The sequence below is a fragment of the Bos mutus genome, chromosome 18 (genome assembly GCF_027580195.1).
Source record: "Bos mutus isolate GX-2022 chromosome 18, NWIPB_WYAK_1.1, whole genome shotgun sequence".
Classification (NCBI taxonomy): domain Eukaryota; kingdom Metazoa; phylum Chordata; class Mammalia; order Artiodactyla; family Bovidae; genus Bos; species Bos mutus.
Window position 1 is genome coordinate 13,253,772 of NC_091634.1, and position 5,105 is coordinate 13,258,876.

General features: G+C 40.8%; 1 pseudogene; it reads left to right on the forward strand.

The window, feature by feature from the left end:
- The first annotated feature begins 341 nt into the window (after window positions 1-341).
- LOC102266635 (alpha- and gamma-adaptin-binding protein p34 pseudogene) lies at window positions 342-2,467 on the forward strand (annotated as a pseudogene).
- The last annotated feature ends 2,638 nt before the right edge of the window (window positions 2,468-5,105 follow it).

The window sequence follows — 5,105 nt, forward strand, 5'->3', positions numbered from 1 at the left end:
CATCATAACAAAAACCAGGAAGGTCACACCTTGAATGAGAAGACAATCAACAGATGCCCACACTGAGTTGAATTAGATGTTGGAATTATCTGACGAAGATGTTAAGTAGCCATCATAAAAATGCTTCATCAAGCAATTACAAATACTCTTGAGACTAATGAAAAAATAGAAAATTTCACCAAAGATATAGAAAATATAAAACAATGGAAATGATAAAACTGAGAATGATAATAACTGATATTTAAAGACTCACTGGAAAGACTCAAGAGGAGGATGAATATGACAGAGGAAAACGTAAGTGACTCTGAAGGTAAAACAACAGAAATTGCCCAATCAAAAAAAAAAAAAATCAGAGTGGCTCTGGGAAGGAACCGGTTCAGCACAGTGATGGCTGCGGGCATCCCCTGCGTGCTCGTTACTAGCTGCTCCTCCACCTTCTCCTCAGACCGGCTGGTGCAACATATTCTTGGAACAGAAGATGCTGTTGTGGAAGTGACTGCCAACGATGCTGTGAGGTTTTATCCCTGGACCATCGATAATAAATACTACTCAGCAGATATCAATGTGTGTGTGGTGCCAAACAAATTTCTCATCACCGCGGAGATTGCAGAGTCTGTCCAAGCATTTGTGGTTTACTTTGACAGCACACAAAAATCTGGTCTTGATAGTGTTTCATCCTGGCTTCCTCTGGCAGAGTCACGGTTACCTGAGGTGATGATCTTGGTTTGTGATAGAGTGTCTGAAAACGGTGTAAACTGACAGAAAGCTCGAGTGGTGTATCAAACATGGCTTTGAATTGGTAGAACTTAGTCCAGAAGAGTTGCCTGAGGAAGATGATGACCTCCCAGAATCTACAGGAGTAAATCAAATTGTTCAAGCCTTGAATGCTAATGTCTGGTCCAGTGTAGTGATGAAGAATGAGAGGAACCAAGGCCTTAACTGTCTCACCTCATTGACTGGCGCAAACCATAGCATTGGATCAACAGAGACCTGCCACTCAAAGCAGCCCTGTGTTCCAGCAGCAGAGAGGACCAAATCCCTCTTGGATCATGGAGGGGCTGCCTCTAACACAGTAGACAGGCAGGTCGATAGCATTGTGGATCCCATGTTAGACCTGGATATTCGAGAACTTGCCAGTCTTACTACAGGTGGTGGAGATTTGGAGAATTTTGAAAGACTGTTTTCAAAGTTAAAAGAAATGAAAGACAAGGCTGCGATGCTTCCTCATGAGCAAAGAAAGATGCATGCAGAAAAGGTGGCCAAAGCCTTCTGGATGGCAACTGGGGGAGACAGAGATGAAATTGCAGGCATTTCATCTGAGGAAGAGCACTAAACTATTCATGCTTGGGCTTGCCTAACTAAGACCCGAGCACTCTCTCCCTGAGATTCTTCTCTCCTCAACCCAGTCATCTTTTGCCGAACTTACCAGCATCATGTTGGCTGCCTGACTTGTTTATAGGGTCCCGTTAATTTTAGTTTTTAGTAGAGGGTAAAGCAGAAATCTCTTCTCCCTCAATGTTGGGGTCCTTTAAGGGACCAGGACCTGGCGGTCTGGAGTTGACGATCAGAAAGTGATAGAGAGAGCCCGAGGGGGAGAGAGAGAGAGAGAAAGAAAGAAAGACATGGGGACCCAAGCTCTGATGGAGCAAAGATGCTTTAATGATTTTTCTGTGAATATATATAGGCTGTAGAACAAGAAATTTCTTTCGACAGTGATAAAGATCACAAAACCAAATGTACAGTAACCCTTACCACGGGAACAAGGGACAGTAATGGTCACAAGATCAGGAGACAATCCATATCTCAAAAAGGGGGGCGAGACTAAGCAGTTTTGTCTTAAAGAGAATGTTTACTAAAGGAGACCCAAGTCTCACACAATAACCTCAGTTCCTGGGAGGAGCCTGCTGTTCCGCTTAAAAAGAAACAAAGGACTTGTGAGAAACAGCAATAGGAATCCTCCCATTAAACACTCCCTGACAATTCCCCCTTATTTATTTATAATATTTGTAAAAAGAGTTCTGACCATTAGAGTTTGTTTCATTTTAATAATCTTTGCATGAAGGCAACGGTAGATGACAAATATAATTGTCAAGACAATCACTAAAATTACAGTTCCAGACCCGATTCTGTGAGTATCTGAATATACTGTGTATATATATACTGTGTATATACTGAATATACTGAGTATACTGAATATACTGTGAGTATCAGAGTATACCCACTCTGAAACCGTCCGCGTGGGTCTAGCCCAGATAAATGATCAGCTAGTTGTTTAACTAAAGTTTTCAAATTAGTGGAAGAGAACAGACTTTTAGAAAAGGTTTCAAATTTCTTTTTGTAATAATTGTACATTCAGAGAGGCATTATCATGTATATTTTGCAAATGAAATTTGATTTGTTCCCAGTTGTAGGCATTATTATTGAAATGAACAGGAGTAACACAAAACTGAGTAGAATTCCAATCTCATTTTAGTATCACCTGTTTTTGTACATCTGTTAATTGATCTCCAACCCATTTGATGATGTTTTAGTTCTTGTATTTTCTCTTGAATATCCTCATCTTTCTAAGCCTGAGTGGCCCATATAGCATAGGCATCTTTAGTCCAATTTTGAATAAAATTATGTATTTGAATTGAGGTTTGTAAAACAATACCAGTGACAGCAGCATTGGTACAAATAGCTATTAATCTCAAAATGCCAAAAATCAGCCATCCAATGAATTGTTTAGATCATGGGAGCAATTTAGTAAGTAACCGGGAAGAAAGTCCAGCCATGGGACCTTCTTCCCAGGGCTGCTGGAGATTTATTGGTAACCGCAGATAATGTCGAGATCAAAGAATCAAAAGGGAGTCATTTCTCAAGGAAATAGAGAAGTTAAGACAAGTATATAATTTATAATTTATGCAAGTTACAGAATAAAAAGTCTTATTGAATTGTAAATTTCCTGTAGCTACAACAAAAGGAAGTGGCACATAGGCTTATATAAAATATGATTGATTATAACGAAAGAAATAGTTTCTATGACTACAATTGGTCCCTGTGATTGGTCCCTGTGAAATGTCCAGTTCAAGTCCCAAGTTCCTCGGTGTTTGCAGCGGTTTCCAGATGTCTCATTGTTTAGGCCCAATCTGTTTATCAAGGACGATTCTAGGACGGGGTGGGGGGAGGGGGGGGGCCGCGCAGCGGAGGGTGGGGTGGGGAGAGCGACATTCTACCGTCAAGTCACCCAAGATGTCCTTTGTCATGGTAATGTTCCATTGTAGTATTAGAGACCTTCTATGCTACTTGAGTAATACAATCACTCAAGTATTATAGTATTACACTCAATAATCACAATACACTATATATTCAGTAATATAATCACTCAAGTATTATAGTGCTGTTAATATCATCTAAGCAGTTAGATAACCATATACCATGGGGTCCCCAATCAACAATTGTATGATTAGCCACAAACATTAATTTTCCTGATTTGGTCTGACATTTGTCCCAGTGAACAGGAATATATTTAAGCTTCTTATTAGTAAACCCTTTGCATATTAGTAAACCCTTTGTAAAGAACATTCTTTGTTCTTTCTTTAATTCTTTCCCTAAAGTTTCAGTAGTATAAACATGGTTCATGGACAAAGAAAGGGCAGTAATTAATCCAAGCAGCATGTGGAAGTTCCTTTTTGGAGGCAGGACAAAAGCCCATTTTTGTTGATTAACATTAATAAATAATTTTGTTGGGCCCATGCATAAGGGAAGGATTTCATAGCCTAGAGAAATGTTAATTAGTCTTCCTTCTTTCTCAGAATGAGAGGCCCTTCCAAGCTCCAAGGAGGGGCATATGTGTTGAGCCATTAGTGGATACGATTGGTCCTATATCTGTCCATTCTATAACCTACAATAAAAAAGGGGGCTTAGGTATATAAGCCCAGTAAGTGTGACCAATCAAGTCAGCCTGAGCGGGGGAAGCAAAAGCAAGCAAAGCAAGCATCAGTTCAGTTCAGTTCAGTCGCTCAGTCGTGTCCGACTCTTTGCGACCCATGAATCACAGCACGCCAAGCCTCCCTGTCCATCACCGACTCCCAGAGTTCACTCAGACTTATGTCCATTGAGTCGGTGATGCCATCCAGCCATCTCATCCTCTGTTGTCCCCTTCTACTCCTGCCCCCAATCCCTCCCAGCATCAGGGTCTTTTCCAATGAGTTAACTCTTTGCATGAGGTGGCCAAAGTATTGGAGTTTTGACTTCAGCATCAGTCCTTCCAATGAACACCCAGGACTGATCTCCTTTAGGATGGACTGGTTGGATCTCCTTGCAGTCCAAGGGACTCTCAAGAGCCTTCTCCAACACCACAGTTCAAAAGCATCAATTCTTTGGTGCTCAGCTTTCTTCACAATCCAACTCTCACATCCATACATGACCACTGGAAAAACCATAGCCTTGACTAGACGGACCTTTGTTGGCAAAGTAATGTCTCTGCTTTTCAATGTGCTATCTAGGTTGGTCATAACTTTCCTTCCAAGGAGTAAGCGTCTTTTAATTTCATGGCTGCAGTCACCATCTGTAGTGATTTTGGAGCCCAGAAAAATAAAGTCTGACACTGTTTCCACTGTTTCCCCATCTATTTCCCATGAAGTGATGAGACCAGATGCCATGATCTTCGTTTTCTGAATGTTGAGCTTTAAGCCAACTTTTTCACTCTCCTCTTTCACTTTTATCAAAAGGCTTTTTAGTTCCTCTTCACTTTCTGCCATAAGGGTGGTGTCATCTGCATATCTGAAGTTATTGATATTTTTCCCAGCAATCTTGATTCTAGCTGTGCTTCTTCCAGCCCAGTGTTTCTCATGATGTACTCTGCATATAAGTTAAATAAACAGGGTAACAATATACAGCCTTGACGTACTCCCTTTCCTATTTGGAACCAGTCTGTTGTTCCATGTCCAGTTCTAACTGTTGCTTCCTGACCTGCATATAGGTTTCTCAAGAGGCAGGTCAGGTGGTCTGGTATTCCCATCTCTTGAAGAATTTTCCACAGTTTATTGTGATCCACACAGTCAAAGGCTTTGGCATAGTCAATAAAGCAGAAATAGATGTTTTTTTGGAACTCTCTTGCTTTT